We start from the raw sequence: 25074 nt of genomic DNA on the forward strand, positions 1-25074 counted from the left end.
TATCTTTTAGAGAGTAATTTTGTTAAAAAAAAAAAAATGTGCCTTTAATACCTAGAAGTATATAAGTACATAAACAGTTTATAATTTATATAATTAATCTTTTCACATAACATAAAAAAATTCCAAATCTTTACACCAAAAATTAACCTCCTGAAGTTACATTTTAAAATCATATGCAAGTATTGCTAGCCTCATTATATCTATAGCTTAGGCTAATTTAGAAAAAATTCTGTATCTATTTTATTTTATTTATTTATTTTTATTGGTTGTTCGAAACATTACAAAGCTCTTGACATATCATATTTCATACATTAGATTCAAGTGGGTTATGAACTCCCATTTTTACCCCAAATACAGATAGCAGAATCGCATCTGTTACACATCCAACACAGTAAATAATTTCTTTTATTATACTTTGCACAGAACATAAACTATTTTATTGTGTTTAGTAGCTATGTCATAGTCATATTTAAACCTTTCCCTTTGTTTTGTTTTGATTTGGTTTGATTGGATGACTTCACCCATTAATATGGCAACTCCCAGATGACTTTTACAATCCTAGCACATGTGCTTACCAAGCTCCAGGCCCAAATTTTTTTTTAATATCAACTTAATTCCCCATTCATTATATCAGTGTGAGTGATTTTTCAATACATTGAAAATTATAATCAAAACATTATTTTTCTCTTTCTCCTCTTTCAGTGATAGGGAGTGAACCCAAAGCCTTGTACATGTTAGGCAAGCACTCTTCCATTGAGCTATATCCTTAGGTCTTTCATTTACTTATGAGTACTCTAAATACCACTTTTTTTTTCCAATGTGGATTCTTCCTAACACCTATTAAAGTGGCCTTATTACTCAAGTTTCAAGTTTTCTTCTGTGATTATCTGCCAATTTAAGAAAGAAAGCAACAGAAAATACATGATTTCTACAATATATAGTTGTGAGATATTACAGATGATTTTCAATACCTTTAGTGAATCTTTCAGGTGAATTAAAATGTCCCATGAAAGAGAGTTTGAAATATGATTATGTACTTATAATCTAAAAAAGTCTGAATTGATCAATTCAGAATTGATAATTAAATGAATGAAGGGTTAAGTGATGGTTAATATTTTTACATCTGAGGAAGAAATACACTGCATGGTATATGGATGTTATTTATATCATCAGATAGTTGAATTATGTATAATTGCATTTGACAATATTTTAGTTCTGTGTGTGTGTGTTTCTGTGTATGTACTTGGTCTTTCCTAAACAGATTTCACTACCCATAGAAGACTAAAAACTTAATATAAAATTAACATGTATAATAAAAATGAGATAATGAATTTACCCAAACAGAATATACTATTAGGTAGAAGAGGAGTTCATGAATTTATGAAGAAATGTGTTAAGATAGAAAAATCTGAACTCTTTCCAAATCCTTTTTTAATGTGAATCTAATGTGTTCCCTCTGACTCTATTAAAGTTCAATAAAATACAAATAAATAGATTCTTTAAAAGAAACAAATTTATGCTAGAGCCAGAGTCATGCTCATCTCAGTCCCCCTTGATGTTTGGAGTTTTTCCTGACCTTGGAGACCTTTCCCACATGCAAACTTAAGCAGGGTAAAGTGTGACCTGAAATTTTGTATTAGATGTAGTCACCATACAGCAATACACACCCCACTCATATCAGCATAAGAGAGAATACAAACAGTGTATTTCCAATAAGTTATTAGACAAGAAAACATCAATATAACTATGGACACTCAGGTTGCTCTGGGTGATAATGACAGGAAATGGTCATACTAGACCTGAGATCTGAGGACAGTGTACTTGCAATACTACCCTGAGGTTAACCTGAGTGGATTATTTTCTTTATCTGGGCAACACAGGAAAAACAGGAACTTAGAGTTACAATGCATTACCAGTGGAGCAAACTACCTCTGCTTTAGAGAATGCAAATTTTATTGCTCACAACAGCTCTGATTGTTTGACATAATCTTCAGAAAAAGCTACTGAAGTTAAAAGGTGGTGACTCACTTGATAGAGCTTAGGTTAAAAATCAAGTGTATTTATTTGTATTAAATTTTTGCTCATTATAATCATGTCTCCCAAAAGTTTCCTTTTTCATAAAAAGAAGCCAGAAATTTTAACAAAAGACTGATACTTGAACCCTACCTCAGACCTATTGAATCAACATCTATATGGAATACAGACACTTTGAGAAATTCCTAGAATTAAAAAGCTGTTGGGAGGATCATACATATGCTAGATAGCTCTTCTTTCTGCCCCTAAATCACTATAAATTGTATTAAAATATTTAAAATTTTAACTGGATTCATAATTATGCTGGAAAAGAAAAAATAAAGCTACATTGGATCAAATTTGTGAAACGTTCCTAAAAGAAAGAATAAAAAAAGGAGGAGATTAAGGAGGAAACTGAATATGGAAATAAAAATCACAAACTTAAAGCTATTCTAATCCATCCTTAGCTATAGTTTAAATAGACTAGAGGCCATAATCATAATTGAGATTCTGTTCAAAGAGAACAGTCTTCAGGAAAGCAGAGAAGGAAGTTTTCTTATGTCTTAGAAACTTATTACAGTTTTAAGTTTATTACAGTTATAAGGAGACTTATTATAGTCCAAGAGGAATTATAAACTAAGAATCATAGTGTGCACTTAAAAATTGACTGGCTGAGCATAAATCAATAATGTGAAAGGAAACATAGAAATACACACATACACACACACACACACACGTCTGTTTTCAAAGATTTCATAGGAGAGTAAGAAACTGAGGAAGTTGTAAATTCTTTGAAAGATAAATGAGCACTAAGAGAATTGCATGAACTCTGAAAGCATGTTGGGGCTATTGGACCTGGAGAATAAAGATTTCTAAGTATTCTGGATGGTGATTCAGATATAGGTGGGCAGAAGTAGGCAAATAGATCTTCTTTTCGTGCTTTGAAAACATGGCTTGAGAAAATAATTAGTAGGAAAATTTAAATTATAAGGCACAGTATAAGAGTCCCTCCTGCCCAGGTCTAATATCGTTATTGCCTCAGAGCTTCAGCCAATAATGAAGAAAGCTGCAGGCCTCAGACTAAGAGGGCTCATTAAGTGTCAAAGAGGATAAAAACTAAAAATATATATAAAATAACCTCACACATACATGCATGGTAGAACAAATCTGCATAACAACAAAAGGAAAATAATATAAACTTCCAAAAGAAAAAAGAAATTTTACTGCTGAAAACAAATACAAAAGCCAACAGTCACGACATGTACAATTTCAACCAAAAGGTCCTATTTTTTATGATTCCTTAGAGATTACCTCAGTCAGAATATCTGAATGCAGTTATTTCTGGAGATGCAGAAATAAACACTCATGCTACTGATTTAAATAATAGGGCTCTTCCTTAGAATGAAGGATATCTGCCAAAACTCTGAGCAGAGGTGACAATTTGGAACCTGTCATTTAAATTCAGAAATGAGGTGTCATGATGACATGCACCTCGATGCCACACTGCAGTGGAGGTCTGATATAGTTTTGTGGAGTATGATAATAAATAAAGTATTTAATAAGATTAAGGAAGAAGGAAACAGAGATGCCATTAATATTAGGTTATATATTTCCTATCTATCCAGAAACACCCAGCAAATTTGTGGTTGAATTATTAGAATAATGAAAGAGTCTATAAGTATAAATAAGAAAACAACAGGTATTATAGCACAGTGGTAAAAGTATTAATGAATAACTATATACCAATACATTCAATCAACTTATAGGAATAAATGTTTTCTGATCCAAAGGTAGTGTGAGAAGAAACAAAGAAATTGGACAGAGCAGTGTATTTTTGAATCAACTCTTATAATAGTAAATTTTTTGCTCAGAAAACAAATCACCAGACCCAGGTGTTTGTGTTTGTTTGGATGTTGCTCAGGATGAACTTGAACTCTTCATCTTCTGGCCTTGGCCTCCAAAGTGGAAGAATTACAGGTATGCTCCATATCTGCATTTTCCAGGTGGTTTTATAGATAAATACTATCAAATTTAAATTAAAATTTTATTATTTTGCCAATTAAGGTATTAAGATATTAAGAAATCAGTTGGAAAGAGATTTATGTAAAAATCATTCCACTATTGTAAATGGTATGTCCTTTATGCAAAACTCATATTAGTGAATTAAATATTTAAAGAGAGGTAGAAGAGAGATATTAGTATTTTCTCTTTAGCAATAACTATTGGTTTTCTATCTTCCATGGGACATTTCACCCCAGACAGTCTCATTTCCTCAAGTACCCTGTGGCTCACATCTGTATCGCATGGTACTAAAACCTTACTTTCTGAAATTTCCATATATTGTTGCCTATATAAACTTTCTCTAACTTTTTTCCCAAGCTTCTCAAGTAATATTTTTCCACAATCAAACTCATAATCTTTCTCTGATACTCCACATCTTTGGTGAACTTTTCCATCTCAGGAAGTAGCAACATCAGTAGCTCAAAAGAGAAACCTGAAATCAACTCAATAACACCAACTCTCTATCCTATTACACTGTCATCATCCATTGTTATCGCTTCTGCTTCAAAATGCACTGTGAACTTTCTCATCTCCATCTTCTACTTTGAAGTAATAAGAGCACCTAAACCTGATTGCCAACTTTCACTGCTACCACTTTTAAAGTGGTCTGACAGTCTGATTGCTGCATTGCACTTGGAACTTCCTGTGCAAAAGTACAGATAAAGATGGCCCAGTTGCTATGGTGAAGCAGGTCCAAGAACACTCCAAGCAAAGGTGCAGAGCTGTATCAGTCAGGACCTTGAGTTCAGGCACCAGTTCTCAGGGACAGAGAATTCTAAGCATAGTAAGAAAACTCCAATGTCTTACCAGTTTTGTGTCCTTCAATAGCCTGCTTTGCTGAAACTTTACCACAAATAACTTTTTGATGAAACCTATATAATAAATGTGTTGAGTTAGCTCTGGGTCACTGCTATTCCATCAGAGGTAAGTGCCCACCTGGACCCATTTTTTTCTCTCTATGTGTCTTTGTCTGTCTTCTCTTCATCTCTGATCACACCATACCAGTGCTTTCCTGAATTAAGGGCCAAAGCTCAGAGATGTGCTGTGGTAGTTAGTGCCCAAACAGGGACTGGATACAGGAAAATTCAATGATGAGGGGATGCTCCTGATGATGCATGTCAGATAAAGAAAGGTGAGGGGCACAAGTTTGTAGCTGGAAGTAAAACATGGGCAGCTAAGATCCAGACAAAGGTCTCTATATGTTGCAATGCTTGAGACTATACTTTTTTAGCTTCTGCTAGATCTCTATCTCTCCTAGGCTTGCATCTAAAATGTAAATTACAGAGGCAATTGTTTAAAACTGGTATAAGACCAAAGAAAAATTTAATTCAAGGCACTGTGTTTGGCTATTTTGTCTGCTCTCACACTCTACCACTCTGCTTTCTTAACTAGTTCCTCCCTAAACACTACAGCACATGGAGAAATATGAAATGATCTCGTATATACGATTCTTCTTTTCTTTAAAAATCTTTATATGTGGATTTCAGGATTTTAATCTGAGCCCAAAGTAAACTCTGATCTGATCAATAATGTTAACTACCTTTGTCTGATATCTGTTTGTTTATAGTTGGGGATGAATAAATTGGATTTAACAAAACTGGGGTCAAACTGCCTAAATGTGTTTTTAAAAGGAGACATTTTATTAATTTGTGAATTTCTAAAACATCAACTGTTCAGTCGAGTATCTTGGTCTTCTTGAACTCCATAAGGTAATATATTTAAATATTTAATGTGTTTTCATGATTGTTAAATGGAAAAAAAGTTTGAGATTGCTTTGTGTCTGTGTCTTCATTAAAAAAAGATTAATAAGAGTTAAGATTTTATCAGCTGTAATTTATAAACCAAAATTTGAGAAGCTTAAGATGGGTACCCTAAAAAAGTATTTTATCTTATTAAAGTGGGGGTAATTTGTCTAAATTTAAAAACTTCATAAGGATTGTTTCTAAATGTAAATTTAAAAAAGAGGCAAAGATGTATAAGAAGGTTTGTGAAGGGTAAGAGATATAAGAAGGTTCTAGGTAGAAAAATATAAAAAGTGGAAGGAAAAAGGAAATTTATCTAGATAAAAGGGTCTTTTGTGGTAAAGTAAAAAGTGGTAGAATGTCAAAGTAAGTTACAGAAGATTTGGGCAAGTTGCAAAAAGGTTATGGATGGTAAATTTCAAAAAGTTTCTGTGTAACAAATTGTTTATATATAATTAGCACAATCGACACAATCAGTTAAGGTTATAAAAGGCTTTTCCTAAGATCAAATATTAATGAGCTAATATAAACCAAAGTTTAATTAATCCTCTATGTGTTAAAGTAATAAGGATTTTTTAAAACATTAATCTACTCTTATACATCAAGATAATTTCTTAGCTCTTGCAGCTTCTGGTAAAAGAAAAAAATTATCAGTCTCTATCTTCATCATCATATTCATTTATTTTGTATTAATCTCATTCCAGTGCTCATGCCTTCTTGTTTCTCTTATAAAAGTGCCCACCTCCCAACTTGTCTTTCCAAACTAGAATTTTGCCATAGATCCCTTGACTGACCAAAACATTCCTAAAAGGGAAACCCAAACTGCTTGCCCTACATTGCATAAAGCAGCCAGAGTGGTCATTGTTCATTTCCCTTTACAACAGTAAGGATTCCTTTACTCAGAGGGAAAACAAAGTACAGTGAGCTGCAAGCTCTTCTGATCCCAGTTCCAGTACTTCAAAATAGACATATATTGGTTATATTTAAAAAATAAAAAAAGGGGGAGATGTGGAGAGTGGTGATGTGAATCATGATCTCACAGCATCATGGTCTGAGAGCTTCATGGCTGCTGGGATCTTCCTATAAAAAGATGCAGGTCAAGATTTCCTAGTTGCTATGGTGATGCTGGCTCCAGGAGACTCCATACAAAGGTACAGAGTTGTATCAGTTGAGTCTTTGGCCTAGGCTCAAAGGGATAGAGAATTCTCAACATAGCAAGATAACCCTAATGTGTCCTTGTCCTGTGTCCTTCAGACTGCATGCTTTGCTGAAACTTTATACCACAAATAACTTTTTGATGAAACCCATATAATAAATATGCTGAGCTAGCTCTGCGTTACAGCTCTTCCATCAGAGGTCAGTGCCTACCTGGCTCAGCTTTTTCTCTCTATTTTTTCTTCATCCCTTGTCACACCTCATTGGTGCTTTCCTGAATTAGTGGATGCAGCTGAGATATTCAACTAGGGCAACCACTCTATATCCCATTATTCATGTAGTCACTGGGAGTATGGTTTTTGTTTGATTGATTTTTTTTTCCCTTTTTGTCCAGGGGATTGAACCCAAGGGTACTTAACCACTGAGGCACATCCCTAGCCCCCTTTTTTCTATTTTATTTTCAGACAAGGTTTTGCTAAGTTGCCTAGGGCCTCCCTAAGTTGTTGAGACTGGCTGTGAACTTGTGATCCACCTGCCTCAACCTTCTGCCTGGGATTATAGGTGTATGCCACTGTTCCAGGTGATTGATCAGTTTTGGGGGACAGGTAGTATACCGGCGATTGAACTCAGGGGCACTTGACCATTGAGCCACATTCCCAGCCCTATTTTGTATTTTTATTTAGAGACAGGGTCTCACTGAGTTGCTCAGTGCCTTACTGTTGCTAAAACTGACTTTGAACTTGTGATCCTCCTGCCTCAGCCTCCTGAGCCACTAGGATTACGGCCATGTGCCAATTTTTAATGAAGCAAAAATCTCAATGTATCATGTGCTGCCTAAAACTCTTCAATAATTATTTAAACTAATATGCACAATCCTTGACATGCCCTACAAAACATTGATTGAATCTTTTTTCTCTCTCTTCATTACACTCAAGCCTAGTGTTGTTCCTGTGTTTAAAAGGGGTTCAGCTCTATCACTCTTAGGATGTATGCATATTACATGTTATTCCTGTTCTGTACTTGAACAATTTCCTCTTTCTTTTTTTATTTTATTTTATTGTTGGTACCAGGGGTTGAACTGAGATGTTCAACCACTGAGCTATATCCCCAGCCCCCCTCCTTTTTTGTATATTATTTAGAGACAGGATCTTGCTAAATTGCTTAGAGCCTTGCCAAGATGCTGAGGCTGACCTTAAACTTAGAATCCTCTGCCTCGGCCTCCCCATTTGCTGGGAATACTGGTGTGTGCTACCATTCTTGGCTCCCCTTTCTAATATCAATAAAGTAACAATTCCTCTTTAAGGTCATCTTTAACATCTTAAAACATAAAGATCCCCATATTATTCTCTACTACATAACTCCTCTTTCTTTTATAGCACTTACTAGAGACTGAAGTTATTTAATCATTTGGGGTTTTACTTGTTAAAAGTAATTATCTCCTGTGAATTTTTAATCTATACCATTGGAACTCAGAGCATACTATAACTACTATAACTGGTACCTGGCATTCAGTTGTTTCTCACATAAATTGAAAAATAGAAGAAATTAGTTAGAATTTGTGTGAAAAAGTAAGAGCTTGTTTGTAATTGTATTAAAAAAAAACATATATTTAATGCTAAGTTAAATAAATAACCACCTTTTAAAAAATCAGCCATGTCATTATATATAACAAAATTTATCTGAAACAATGTTGGTTTAATTTGCAAACTTATATTTTGTTTTATTATTTCACTTTAAAAATTAAATAAACTAGGGTCAATTAATGTTTGCTTCTGCTCAATTGTAAAGTCCTAAATGAATCATTCAACCTGAGAAAGAGCTTTATCATAAACATGAAATATTCAAATATTTAAATCAAATTAGATAATTAGAAACCATCAAAACTTAATTGCCATTGACAATGCCCAAATACATTTTTAAAATATAAAACTAAAACTTTAATATAATGAAGCTAGTAAGGAGCCCTTTTGTGAGAAATAAATAACTCTTTTTGTTTAAATCATTGTTCTATAAGAATGTAATCCACCTTTTAACTATTTTAAATAAAATACTGAATATTACTGGAAATAAAAAGTCCCTTGTGAATGTGCATCATTTATATATATTTTTAAGTGGGTAGACTAGATTTTTTTTTCAGTTTTTCCCCTATATAACTATATTTCAAAAAGAACCAGAGGCTTCCTAGTCCTGATCTAATTACAGCCGAAATCTAGTGTGGTGCTTCTTGTGTTAAAGATAAATCTAGTTATCAAAGTGGCAAAGTCTGCTTGTTATCAGTCAGTCTGCAGGCAGTCAGGATCACAAACTTTGGCAACAGAAATCTCAGGATTAAAAAGCTTGAATTACCTCTGTGAAAAAGTGAAGCTCTTTAGTGTATGTGGAAAGAATATGTATCTCCCAATTCTGCTGTGTAAACCAAAAAATTTGAAAGCTCAATGAACTATATATAGGCGTACATATACAAATCTATAAACTGCACATGTGTATATACTTGCTTGATTCACTGTATATGTCAAATGATCACATATCACATGTGAATGTGTACATCGGATTCACTATAGAATATTCCCCATATACCATTCCTTTAAATAAACAAAAAAGTCTAGACTGTGTGTTTTCACATGAACAAACTACTTTTTAAACACTAACAGATCCAACACTTCTACTTTGTTACAGAGAAGAGATGAAAACATTTCCCAGGAGCAGTAGTTTATGCTTTGGTCATCTAAGGGACAGAGATCAGTAATTTTAAGTAAGATTTCTTAGATTATATGGCTCATTAATTTTAAATCTAGTGCTTGCATCTGTGTATAGCTGAAAGAATTTTATTGAGAAATTGGTTAACACGCTCCATCCAAAATAAAGTTGCCTAAGACTTCGCTAGAGGCATAGGGTGCTGTTTTAGTTTTTCCCTTACACCTGCACACAGAGTCTGACATTTTCAATGTAAAACAATAGTCCTCTAAATATATGGACACTTTCCTTAAACACTCAAATAAAATAAATGAACATAAAAGGATACTGAATTAAAGCAGCAGTTCTCAAATTTTTGAATTCATAATACTTTCAAACAAGGACTCTAAAGAACTTTTATCTATATGGGATATATATATATATATATATACACACACACACACACACATATATATATGTGTATATATATATATATATATATATATAAATACATATGTATGCATATATCTACAGATATTGATATTTAGTATAAATATTTAATAATAATATATAATGATATATTATATATAAATATTGAGTATAAATATATTTATTTAGTATAAATAAAAGAGAGGGAAAGTAAAATATCAATTTATTAATTTATTTTAATATTATATTATAAATCCATTATATGTTAACAGAGATAATACTTGATCAAAAACTGTATTTTCATTAAAAATTAATTAGAAGAATATAATTGTTTTACCTGTAACTTAATCACAGGGAACTGGATTCTCAAACCTGTTTCTAAATTCAATACTTGGATACATAGTGTTTTAGTTGACATATGAAAAAATTCCAAGTTGAAATATGAAAGCTGAAACCATATCAATAAACCATTCAAACCCCTTTACATTAAAACCTCTTGTTTTATCTCTAATGTTGACTGGATCCCCTACCACATAAAATTACATAATTATTGTAATTATGTGGAAACATTGTCTTATTGAATTACACAAATATTTCCTTCCAATGTTGATATATTTATTTAATCATAAAATATAAAAAAAAATCATATTTACTACTATCACCACCAATTTCACCACCAATCTTAGCTGGGGCTAGGATTGCAGCTCCAAAATTAAAAAAAAAAAAAAATAATGGTCTGTCTTCGCTCATGATGGCTGATAAAATTATTTATCCACTTATTTTTCACAGAAAACCTTGAATGTCTGATTAAAAATTAATCTTAGCTGTTTTCCCATAAGTTCATGTTCAAAAAGTGTCAGCCATCAGCCAATTACTGAAGCCTCAATAACCATGGTTTGTTGTTTATTCTTTAAAATGTGTTCCATGAACAAAAGCAGTTACTTCAGCTCACAACTCAAAAACAATACTCAAGTTTTTTTTTTTTTTTTCCTGATGGCAGATGTCAGCTAGGCTACCATAACAAAATATCATAGACTGAATGGCTTAAACAACAGAATTTTATTCTCCACATTTCTGGAGGCTGAGTCAGGAATCAGTGTGCCCCATTTAAGGTCTGTGAGGGAATCAGATAACTGTTCTCTCATGTGAATGTAGACAGAGAGATTTCTCTTTCTTCTTATCAGACTATCATTCCGTTTTGATTGAGGTCTACCTTAATGAAGTTAAGTGACCTCATTTAAACTTAATTACCTAAAGACCCTAATTCCAATTAGTCACCTTGGAAGTTCTGGCTTCAATATCTGAATTTTGAACAGATGACCCTATTCAGTCCATAGCAGAGATCATCATCATTTGTTATACATAGAAATGTTTTATATGAATGAATACTTTACCTTTTTCACAAAGAATACTAAAACATTGTTCTAGAAGATACATATTTAAGAAGATTGATAAATTTTACTGATAGCCAAGGAAACTTTTACATAAAGTTTCTTTCTTTATTTCTTTTTTTTCCTGATGAGAATGATGAAGAATACAATGATTGCTAGGGTAGTCTTTCTTTCTTTCTTTCTTTCTTTCTTTCTTTCTTTCTTTCTTTCTTTCTTTCTTTCTTTCTTTCTTTTCTTACATACATCACAATAGAGGAGTGCATTACATTCATATTTTTTGCATTGAAATTCTTAATACACCTTTATAACACAATTTATCAAATCTGTTTGTATATAAGGTATGTTGACACCAAATTCACATCTTCATATATGAATTTTGTATAATGATGAGGGTCTCCTTCCACTATCCTTGCTATTCCCATTCTCTCTCCCTTTCCCTCTCACCCCTATTCCCTATCTAGAGGTAATCTTACTGCTTGCTCTCCCTCCCAACCCCATTTTGAGTCACCCCTCTTATGTCAGAGAAGACATTCGGCATTTGTGTTTTGGGATTGGCTAACTTCACTTAGCATAATCTTCTCTAATGCCATCCATTTCCCTGCAAATGCCATGATCTTATTATTTTTTAGTGCTGTGTAATATTCCATTGTGTATAAATGCCTTGTTTTTTTCATCCATTCATCCACTGAAGGACATCTAGGTTGGCTCCATACTTTAGCTTTTGTGAGTTGTGCTGCTATAAAAATTGATGTGGCTGTGTCCCTGTAGTATGCTAGTTTTTAGGTCTTTGGGGTATAGTCCAAGAAGAGGAATACCTGAGTCAAATGGTGGTTCCATTCCCAGCTTTCCAAGGAATCTCCATACCGCTTACCATATTGGCTGCACTAATTTGTAGTCCCACCAGCAGTGTATGAATGTATCTTTTTCCCACATCCTTGCCAACACTTGTTGTTGTTTATCTTCATAATGGCTGCCATTCTTACTGGGGTGAGATAGTATCTTAGAGAAGTAGTTTTTGTTTGGACTCTCTTCATTAGTGACAAAGTTCCAGGAATTTCCTTCATTATTGTATTTGTGCTATAAGCATAAACATCACTGCAGTACAGAGGAAAAAGATTATAGTGGTATTATGTTAATAATTTTGATCTGTAATTACCATTGGAAGAATCTGGGAACCCAGAGTTCCATAAAAATCCTCCTTTGAAAACCACCAAATTAAAGAATTCAATGAATGAAGACATGTTCATGTTAAACGGAAATGGAGGAGTTTAAGAAGAAGAGCTGGACTTCTTCTGGGACAATTTACACTTAGCGCATGAAATACGTAAATGAGTTAACATTACAACCCTTTAAATGAATAAATAAGTGACAGAGAGGGGAAAATTCTGTTCAATTAAAGAAATCTAAATAATATCAAAATTAAGAAATGATTGAAAAATATTATATGTGTGTGTGTATATATATATATATATATATACATATATACATATATATATATATGTATATATATATATATATGTATATATGTATATATATACACACACACACACACACACACACACATATGATATTTGGTGTTGCAAATTGAATCAAGGGACTTGTGCCCCATGATTACAAAATCACTAAATTGTCATCTACCACAAAAATAGTTTTGGTAGCCAGAATCCAAGATGTCCATTGATTATTCCACATCCAGGTAGTCCCATTGTGTGTATACCCCTTTCATTTGGAATAGAGTTATCAGTATAATTAATAGATTATGGTAGAAATGTGGATGTGTAATTCCCATGTCTAGGATGTGAAACACATTGAAACTTCTACTTTGTTCTACCTTGCCTAATTCATTCAAGGACAAATATTTTTGATTTGAAGAGATCACACAAACAGCTCTATGGAGAGGCCCAAGGACAAGGACCTGCAACCATATGCTAGCCAGTGAGGAACTGAGGCCTCCTGCAGATAGCCACCTAGGTCCACCATCTTGGAAGCAAATCCTCAGCTTTCTCAAGTCTTCACATAAGTATAGAGTCCCAAATGACATCCTCACTGCCACCCTAAGAGACACTGAGTCAGGACCACCCTGTAAGGCAGCTTAATTTTGGACCCACAGACATTGTGAAATAAAAAAAGTTTTACTGTTTTAATGTGCTGCATTTAGGGGTTTTATTTTCTCATACCAACAGGTAACAAGATAGCAAAAATTTATTCATGATAGATTATCAATGGTCTAAATCCAGAGGTAAAAAAACATGGAAGAGAAACAAGATATTTACATAATTACGAAGTTATTCTCTATAAATGTACATTTATTATAAGGAAAAACAAAATATAAACATTATAGGAGACATAGGGGAGAAAGAGTAAGAAGGAGAAAGAAGAAATGTGAAGAAGGGAGGGATTTCACAATTTTTCCATAAGACTAAAATGATATTTAAGTAAAAAATAAATATTTGACCTAATAAATAGGTTATTATTTTACATACCTATTATAAATATCAAAAAACGACTAAGAATTAAAAAAATCCAAGTATATATATTTCAGAAAAAAAGAGTCACAAACACAAACATACCAACTCTGGAGGCCAATACTTGGATGCAAATCTCAGTATTTTGTTTGTTTGTTTGTTTATTTGCTTTTTAACTTATTAACTAAATGATTAAGGGGAAATTTGTGATTTACCTGTAAGACAGAGATAGTCTTAATATCTACTTCATTGTCTTGCTGTGAGGATTAAATGAGCTAAGATATGTAGCATAATCAGAACTTTCCTAGTGCATTAAAAGTGCTATATTCCTACAGGGTTGGTTGTTTTGTTTTTGAACAAATAGGAGTTTTAAATTAAATTTAGGCAAATGAAAATAAACATGTGGAACCTCAAGAAAACTAAAAGTTTCATTGTGTCTGACCAAGAATGCTTAGAATGCTGTCAATGCCCCAGGAACTACTCCTTCCATCCATAGAAAGGGGTTCTATCCTGGTCTGAGTAATTCCAGCCTTACATCTCACTTCCTTCCTTAACAGCATTTAAGAATGCATGGAGCACCCATGTAAGGACTTTAGTGTCCCAGGCTAGATTTAGTTTAGTAATAAATATTTTTTTAAAAAAAAAAAACCTTTTTCCATAAATTCCACACAGGAGAACCAATACTTTAAATTGAGTGGGATATTTTTAAATAATTCTAAATATTTGGAAAATATTTTTATATAATAATTCATATGCATCTTACAGTGAGTGCATTTTGAAGTCTTAATTACCACAGTTAGCATCCACAGCTGGTAATCCATAGCAACAGTGTTTGCCTTTTGGGGGCAATTGTGATCCTTAAGGAACACTCAGCAATGTCTAGAGACTTTATTGATCACCATAAACCTAGAATGCTCTCTGTCATCTAATGGGAAGAAGCCAGGACTGCTGCTAAACCCATTAGGATACAGAACACAACTTCCTGTGACAGATGTGATCATCCCCAAATGCCAATAGTGCTGAGCATGACATAAACATTTGTAATCCGTTGTCCCTGTAATTCAGACTAAAATGAGACAGTCTAAACACACTGCATTAAAAAAGAGTCCCTATAGTTGCCTTTGTTTTTCTTTTCCTAGATAATTCTTTGCTACATGGTATTTGTTCACATGGTTATTATTTTTTTTTTGTACATCCCCTTTCACTTTCTTTGTAGACAAAGGGTGTATGACAAACTTTTTCAGTTCCTCAGTGTCTTAGAATTGAGCTTTGCAGCCAGTAATCCTAGATCTACTCATAATGAGCCAAGCAGTTATCCTCACTGAACATCAATTTCCTCTTTTCTCAAATAAGTCCAACAGGATTAGTGGGTTTTGAACTAATCCATAGAACCCCTAGGCAACATTTTAAAATACATCCCGGCCAAGAACAGGCTTAGCCGGGGGCTACAGACCCTCCCCACTCCTCCTTCCCTAGGAGCTGCTCTCTGTAAATCTGGCATCCACATTAATTTCCATTTGGATGTCTGGGTCCAAGAAAAGAGTAACAAAATTTCAAAGCCACTGCTCCACAAAGTAATCAAGCTCTCTTCAAACTTTAAAACATTGCACAGGCAAAAATTTTATAAGTAAATATTTTACATGTGCTGCCACTTCATTATCATCCTTTGGAGATTATCTGTATTCACAATTATACTGTACCTATTGATACACCTGCTTAATTTTTTCCATTGGTTAGTTGTTGCTTTTTGCATATTAAAAGGCATGGGAGGTTGAAGGTGTTGCTTAGTGGTACAGCATGTGCTTAGCATGCAGGAGATTCAATCTTCAACACCATAAATCAATAATACCCTGGGAACTAGCATGCATGTGTAAACCCTGCAAATTATCAAACTGAGGTAGAAGGTTTCTAAGCCAGCCTGGGCAATATAGTGAGACCCCCCTACAAATAAATAAATAAATAAATAAATAAATAAATAGAAAAAAGAAAAAGAAAAGAAAGAAAGAGGCAAGAGGAGAATTCTACATATCAACAGATAATTGTGATTAAAAAGGTGACAGTGTTTTGAGTAATCCATGTGACTATGAAAGCATCTAACAGAGTCCAGGACCTGGATAAGTTGTTGGGGCTCTTTTTGAACTTGCAATGATCCTCTTTTATCCTCCTGAGTCTGAGATTATAGGATGAGCTAATAAGCCTGGCCCAGAAATTTCTGATATATATTATTCTGGTTTTAAAACTTTAATTTATTTAACAACGTTTTAAAATGCAGGATAGGCCACAGGGTGCTGTAACTCATACCTGTAAACCTAGAGGCTCAGGAGGCTGAGGCAGGAAGATTGCAAGTTCAAAGTCAACCTCAGCAACTTCACAAGGACCTAAGCAATTTAGAGAGACCCTGTCTCAAAATAGAAAAATAAAAAGGACTAGGGATGTAGCTCAGTGGTTAAATGCCTCTAGGTTCAATCCCTGGTACCAAAAAATAGAATTAAAAAAAATACAATATAGGCCAAATCAAACACAGCAGCAGGTCATTGATTGGCAAAGACAGGATTGTCAGTTTGAAACATCAGAATTTGGAATCATCTTTAACCACTTTTTAGAAAGTTAGATTATGCTTGTTGTCATCTTCTACTAACAATAATCTTATAAGTTTTTTTAAACGATTTCATTATAATGTAGTCATGTTGATTGGTAGAGAAAGTAAAGAATTGGAAAAGAATTCAATATAGAAGCAAAATCAGAAATGAATTTCTTTTTTTTTCTTTTCTTTTCTTTGAGAACGTGGACTTAAATGCATATCATTTTTATTTTTTCCTCTAAGGCTAAGTTATTGGCATGAACAGCCAAAGAATTATGATCCCATCTTTATATCCACTTCTGGCAAAGAACTGAAATGCTTCTCTAACAAAGATTCCTCTTCCTCAGGGACTGCTAGGTGACCATCAAGTTTTGAATTCAGGGCAAAATCATTAGGCTGTAAAAAACAAATTCTTACTTCATTTTTATTCCTTTGTTCAACTTTTCAGTTCTGAGTTGTAGATTACAATAGCACATGTGGAAAAAAAATGTAATTCTATTCACAGGCAATGGATTGTTTTATATCGTCTAGAGTGTGATATACATATTTTTGCTATAAAAGAAAAAAATACAGATTATAGCTTTACTATTTAGGCTTTGTAAGAATCAGCCACAAATGAACAATATATTAATCAATATATCTAGCAACTACATCTAAAATAAGAAAATCTACCCATAATAATTACCCCTGGTAGGTTGTTTAAGATATGAAATACAGCAGAAAAAAATGTTGATTGATTGCTATGAATTTTTGGCAGCTGTAACCTTTGAAGCTTGAAATGCATTAGCATTGTCTCCTAATTCCTCAAATAATTGCCCTGAGTTGATGTTGTATTATGAAAAAGGTGCTCGATTTATTCATAAAAATGCTAGTGGCTGAACAATTTTACATGTATAAATAAAATGACCTTCTATCTTTTTTCAATCAACACTTAATCAAAGAACAATGTCAGAAATGACTTGCCCCATACATAACTGAGAAAATTGTAATTTTTTTCTTCTAATTTGTTTTTCTTAATTTTTCTAATTAGTTATACATGACAGCAGAATGCATTTCAACCCGATCTACACAGATGGATCACAACTTTTTCTTTCTTTTGCAGTCACACCATTAGTGCAATAATACATGTACATAGGGTAAAAATGGCTATCTCATTTCACCCTCAATAAAGGTGTAATTTGATGCTTATTTTGAGATATTTTTGTCCTTTACAAATTATTAGAAATAATAAGCTTCCAGTTAAATTTATTGCATCATAATTACAATACAGAGTTTTTCGTGTTTAAGGATAATAGTCATCTATTAAAGGAAAACAGAATAATGCTTCTTAGGAACTGCATCTGGGTTATTAGGTGAAACTAAATTTCTTTTGTCCTAATAATTAAGTGATATTCAGAGCAAAGTGACAAAATGACAGAATTCATTGCCCAGCAGGAGAATTTTCTTTTGAGGTTTCCTTGAATATAAACAAATGGGAAAAAAAATTAATGGCTTATTTTATCACAGGAAAGTTTATATCATTTCTATGTTTTGGATACTTGCCATGTTGTTTTGCTACCTACTCTTTCTCATCACATATGCATAGGGAATGAATCTAAATATTTTATAGTTTCATGAAATTCTTCAACTCTATTTGATGGCCTTTCTCAAGCATGATACATCAAGATGACAGTGTTTGAAGGTTTAATCATTACATGAAAATACCAAGGGCTGTACCCCAAAACATGCTGACATCTATCATCTCATTTACTGTCTTTGAACCACACTCTAAAATTCCATTGATAGTATTTTTAACCAACACAGGAAGTGATAATCAGACTCAGAACCCAGATTCAACCTCAGTTGCATTCTGCTTCCATGACCTGTGTGTTTTTGTGTTCTACATTATGGTAATTATTATTTACAAATTTCTGTGAGACCTTTTAGAAAATTTAAAATGTTGAAAACTTTGTTTGGAGCATGTTTTTTTTTTTTTTTTTTTTTTTTTTTTTAATAGGAAAGACAGATTGACAGAGGGAGAACTTACACTGGAGAACTGTAAATCTCTAGATAAGCCTTCATGCAGGTTTTACACCTCTGAAGGCCATACCTTTGAGAAGCCAGGGATACACCAAACTGAAATGGTCTAACTCAGGCCTGAGAGAACATCCACAGGAGGTCATGAAATCTGAGCCTGTCTATGACTCATCTTTATCCTAATGTAAAGAAATTACAATCAAATGAAAAAAATGTCAAAACAGTCAATCAAAGTGATTTTTAAGAAATACATTAAAAGGAGCCACATCGTGCACATGGTGGCTAGATCACCAATATATCCTATTCAGTAAGTATGGTTTTTATATTGTCTTCTAGTTAAAGAGAGATCTGTTTGCTATAGAAGTTTTGGATGAGAAGCATAGGTTTCATGGATGTACTTTAGGAGACGGTGAGAGGAGGTAGAACTAAATAGCAATGAAGCTACAAGTCGAATGTTGTCAATTCCCAAATGGAATTTCCAAAGTGAGGAAGAAAAGCCAGTGCAAGGACCCAGAGATGGGAAAGGAAGGAGGAATACCTGTCTGAGGGTTATAAGCATGGGAGTAAAGATTGTTTTAAACAGTTCCAAACAAGTATTTTTAATTATGTAAACACTCATTTTCCATACCTTTAAAGAAGATCTATTGCAAAGCCTACATTGGACTTTAATTATTTGTACACATAGCAGACATGTGTGTATATGAGACAGAGAAAGAGACAAATATGTTTTTTTTTTTTTTTTTTTTGTGTGTGTGTGTGTGTGTGTGTGTAAAGAGAGAAAGAGAGAGAAAAAAACAGAGATAAGTTCTTCTGAGTAAATTGTGCTGGTTCCTATTTTCTCGTTCATGTAACTATTACTTATAACACAAACATTGGTTTAGGAGTTCAAGAATAAAGACTCAGGTTGGTGAGGCAGGATGGATCACAAGTTCAAAGCCAGCCTCAGCAACTTAGTGAAGCCCTGAGCAACTTAGGGAAACTCTGTCTCTAGATAAATATATTTTTTAAAAGGACTGGGGATATAGTTCAGTGGTTAAGCACCCCTAGGTTCAATTCTCAGTACAAAAATAAAATAAAATAAAGGAATAACTGATACCTGAAATTATCTATCTATCCATACACTTTTCTATCTGATAAATGTACAATCACAACTGTCCTAGGCACCTCAGTGTGAACAAAATTCAATGTTTCATATTAATAAAAAGTTAAAACTTTGGCACTGTATAACTTTAATTTCAGTTTAAAATAAATAAGAAAGATACAGAGAAAAAATAAAAAAAAAGAAAGACCCATTTTCTTGCCAAAAGTCACAATTCTTGTAAGACAGACTAAAAGGACTGTAGCTGTGGCGTTTGTATGGGTTTCTCTTCAGTGCTATAATTAAGACTGATGGCTTAAAAGCCTTCTCAACTATGTACTGTACAAGGAAAATAGCAATATCTCCCTTATGGTGTTAATTGCTAGATGAAAGTGCGTGTAAAGTGCTTGCTGTATTGTCTGGCATAATGCACGCATTCAATAATTACTTAAAGTGTTTTATTATTAATAAATTATGCTTTCAGATTAAGAACAAACATCACTTTGGGGAAGAAAACTATACAGCTTTGTTCAACTTTGACATCTGATTTGTCTATAGGAATAGAACAGATGGTCAATATATTCCTTGCATCAACCCTGCCAGTATTTTCTACCTGAAAATAGCTCTGCCTGAGAACAGTCTGTCAGGTTATTTCTTACTTGACCCAGCTATATCCAAACAGTCCTTTTATTTCAATAAGCATATGATTTTTTTTACATGCTACATTTTTCTTTGAAAAACATGTCACTTCATGTTTATGAAACATTAGCAGTAATGAAAATGGCTGTAATTTGCACAAATTTTGTTCAATTTTAAGTGCTTTGATTTTTTTTCTAATGGATATGGTTGTTCAAATAAAAACTAAATCAATCAAGGGTTTCACAAAATATAAGCAAATTAAGACAAACCTTCAATAATTGATAGACTTTAAGAAATTCAAATTTAAAAATCGCAAATTTTGAAGACATTATATAATCAGAATCCTTTTTTTTTACTCCTAAACCATATTTAGTTATCCCCGATAAATTAAATTAAAATGGTGAAATCGAAAAATTCAGAAACTTTTGAATATGAGCTTTATTCAGTATAAAATGATTATTTTTTCTAACTGCTCTTCATTAAAATACAATTAATTCATAACTATCAACAATAAAAAACAAGACCTTTATCATTTTAGACTTCAGATTTTCCTATGCATTTGAGTATAGCTTGTAATTTACAGTATCATTAGAAACAAGGTAGAATACCAAGATACATAGTATTTTTCTTTAGTTTGTCTCATGAAAACCCTAGATAACTTTTTTTTCTGTAAAATAATTATTAGGTAAAGATGTGCAATATATTAAAATTTAAAAACTGTCACTTTGGTGTCACATATTTTAAAAGGTTGGCATCTCTCCTTGCTTTTTTAATTTTGATAGTGCACCCTGTGTAGTAGACACAGTATGTTAAGCCATCAAATGACTAAAGAGCAAACTGCATCTGTTCCTGAGCCTTCTCTCCCTCACCATTTTTTTAACATAAGGCAAATTGAATTATTTTCTCAAGTTCCCAGGAAAAAAAATCTATTGTATTAAATATGATTTTATTTATAAAATGAGCTCTCATATTGAATCTAAGCATTACTTCATGATATTTGACAACATGCATGAAATAAATGTTTCTACATCTGGGAGACATATACTAAACAAATTAAAATCCCATACAGGGAGATTCTGCTAATTGGTGCAGCCAATAATATGGAAAGCAGTATGGAGATTCCTTGGAAAACTTGGAATGAAACCACCATTTGACCCAGCTATCCCTCTCCTCAGTCTATACTCAAAGGACTTAAAAACAGCATACTACAGGGTCACAGCCACATCAATGTTTATAGCAGTACAATTCACAATAGCTAAACTATGGAACCAACCTAGATGCCCTTCCGTAGATGAATGGATTAAAATGTGGCAGGTATACACAATGGAATATTACTCACCAATAAAAGAGAATAAAATCATGGCATTTGCAGGTAAATGGATGCAGTGGGAGAAGATAATGCTAAGTGAAGTTGGCCAATCCCCCCAAAACAAATGGTGTATGTTTTATCTGATATAAGGTGACTGACTCACAGTGGAGTAGGGAGAGGGAGCATGGCATGGGAGGAATAGACAAACTCTAGATAGGGCAGAGAGAGGAGGAGGTTAGCAATGATGGTGGAATGTGATGGACATCATTATCCAAAGTACATGTATTAAGACATGAATTGGTATAAACATACTTTATATACAAACAAACATATGAAAATTTGTGCTCTATATGTGTAATAAGAATTGTGATGCATTCCACTGTCTAGTATTTAAAAAATAAAAGCAATTTTTAAAAAAAGAAGACTCATGTTTTATTTCAGCTTATTTGATTTTTTTCTACGCTACTAATATTTAGTAGTTATGAATAGTAAGTGCTAATGTCTGTTTCTCACCAAAACCATTAAATATTTTTTTTCAACTCGTTTAAATGATCCTAGAGAAATAAAATTGCACACAATACAGAGGTGAGACAGTTTGTTCATTGACGCAAGAAGTGGAATTGTAAGACCAGCCTAAAAAACACTCTCACAATGGTTTTGGAATTTTGGAAATACACAAAATTATTGAGAGAAATTACTTTCTACTATAAAAAGTCAGACATAAAGAGTTCCTTAATGAAATATCAAAAATTTTCTTGGAATGCAAATAAATAATTAAAATAGTTTTGGTAAGAGCTGACTCAAAGGGAATCAGAAACATATGGATTGGAGAAAACTTCCTTGAGGCCAAACTCATTAAAGGTTTTGCAAATTCAAACATTTGAAAATCAGGGAATAAGCTAGCTGAATCTAAAACAACTCTCATTTTCTCTAGATTTAATTAGGAAGCACAATGAATCCACATTTGCTGCTCTCTAATGCTACTTTCTGCAGGACTTTTGCAAAACCATATAAAAATCCATTAATTCATTCCAGAAATATTTATTGAGTATCTATCTTATGTCATAACTGCTTTAGGCCTTGGATATACAATTGTAAATTAGACAGACTGCCTGACTTATAGAACTTACATTTTAGAAAAAAAAAGTCACACCAACATAGTACAATACATAAGTTAATAATAGTATGTGTGTTGCTGTTCATATGATCTAACTCAGTGAGTTCCTATGGTTTGAAAATCATTAAAATCTCTATAGGAGGAAATGAATAGAAATAGGACACATCATGGCAGTACATGCAGCCTGAACTGACTTAGCATTTCCAATGCCATGATTTTTTTTTCACATTCCTTAAGTAATGAAATACAGTTTGAAATTGTTTCTTTGTTGATGTCTGGGACTCCTTGCTTTTATTTTTAATTCTTGCACTTCCAAAGGGAAGGGTTGTGAAATATTAAGATCTTGTCAATGTTTTTTTCTGCTCCAGAAAAAATTTGAGTAGCATCCCTGCAGGTGACAGAGCTGGCTAGGCTGGATGGGGTTTGGGATGCAGAGAATACTACAAATGAGGAAAGGAGTTGGACTGTGTTTGAGTTGTCTTTTGCCTGTGCAGGTATTATATCATCTGATTTGTGAAACACACTTATGCTCACAAATGAGCGTGAAATTTCATTTCAAAGGCAAATCTAGGCATTTTTAGGATTCATACTCTTTTATTTCCCTGTTGAAATCAATTTAAAAAGGTTGAACTATATTAACGTCCTGGTCATCATTTACAATATGATTTTTAAGGTTGATAATCAAAACAGACATCAAAGTTCAATTCAGCACATCTTTATAGAGATCCTGTGTTACTACACTATACCGGGTGCTATATTGTAAAACAGAAGTTTAGGTAGTTTTCTCTTTCTTCCAGAAATTTTCCTCCAGGACAAGCACACAAAGGAGCAAAAGACAGAAGTGTAACAGACAGATGCTGCACTCTTCCTTCCTTCCAAGGGCGAAAATTTGTTTATTTCACTTTTGGGCACATTCATAATTAGGTTTTTCAGTGCTTATACGTACATCTATATGCTAATTCTCCACAACCTGCAGAAATCAGTAGGATCAGAATGAATTCTTTGAGCTTTCTAAAGAGTCTAGGCCCATAACACAATAACTTTCACAAATTAGAGTAATTGGGGAATGCTTTGCTGAAAAACAAAACAAAACAAAACAAAAATAATGCACAAAGGCAGACATTAAAAGAAAAAATGAGGGGATGAGTCAATTGCAGAGTTAACTCACCCAAATGGGGTGATGCAAGAGCAAGGTATGTTTGTTTTGTAAGAACTCTGCTCTGGCAGGAGCAAAGGGTGAGGGAAGTACATGTTTGGATCAAGCCCAATGTGGGTAGACTTGCAAGTCATTCTGAGGAACTTGGCAGTTTCTAGAAAGTATCAAACTGTCACTTAACACTATGAATGTGGAGGAGAACTTGGTTTTCTCTACAATGTACTGTGTTCACATTTAAGAAACAGAGGAGAGAAGTTAGAGACAGTAGGGAAGTTGAAATAGGAAAAATCACAATAGGAATGGATATGCTGGGACACATATAATAGGTAGTTCAAAGCACAGATTTTGAGAAAAATTAATGGTAATTTAGAAAATTCAGTTGAGGTTTTGATTTTGAAATGGAAGAACAGATATAGGTATGGTGTGCATGCCTGTAATCCCAGCTACTCAGGAGGCTGGGGCAGTAGGATCATGAGTTCAAGACCAGCCTGGGAAACTTAGCAAGACTCTGTCTCCAAATAAAAGTAAAAATGGTTAGGGATGTTGCCTCATTGGAGGGCATCTCTGGGTTCAATTCTAGTGCTGAAAAAAAAAGAAAAAGATGAATGGTCCAAGAATATCAGAGTTACATTACAAAACAATGGAAAAATTCACTGTTGCCTTTTAAGTGGTCAGGAATCAAATGTCAATTTGGTATCCCTGGAATTGAGTGATCCTTGAGTATATTCTCTTAGATTTAGGCTCAGGAATGAAGGTTATAACTTGGTAGATACAATCTAGAGATCATCCATGAAACTCTGAGAATTTTCAAGATGGAGAACTACAAGAGAAGGGAAATAACTATGTTCTTTACCATTCAGCAGAGGATTGGACTGAGGCAGGGATCATCTCGTGGTTCCATGTATTCATTTTATAAGTACCCATTATGTAATAACCATCTCCAGGAATTATGTAGGCATCCGAAAGAATATATAGAACATAATCTTGATTCTTAAAATTCTCACACTTCCATCAGGAAAACAGATGATAAGTGCAGTGAAAGATGAACACTTTGCTAGAAATAGAAGAAATTTTATGGAAGTGGTGATTTTATTTTTGTTTTCTAGAGAGGAGGGACAGGGGTCCATATATCAGGCAACAGCTACCTCATGGACTAGATCATGGAGTAAGGAGACAACCATCTGTTGGAGGAATTACAGTTGTTTACCATGAGCAAACCTCTGCTAGAGTCTGTCTAGCTATTTTAGAA

The sequence above is a fragment of the Marmota flaviventris genome, chromosome 8 (genome assembly GCF_047511675.1).
Source record: "Marmota flaviventris isolate mMarFla1 chromosome 8, mMarFla1.hap1, whole genome shotgun sequence".
Lineage (NCBI taxonomy): Eukaryota > Metazoa > Chordata > Mammalia > Rodentia > Sciuridae > Marmota > Marmota flaviventris.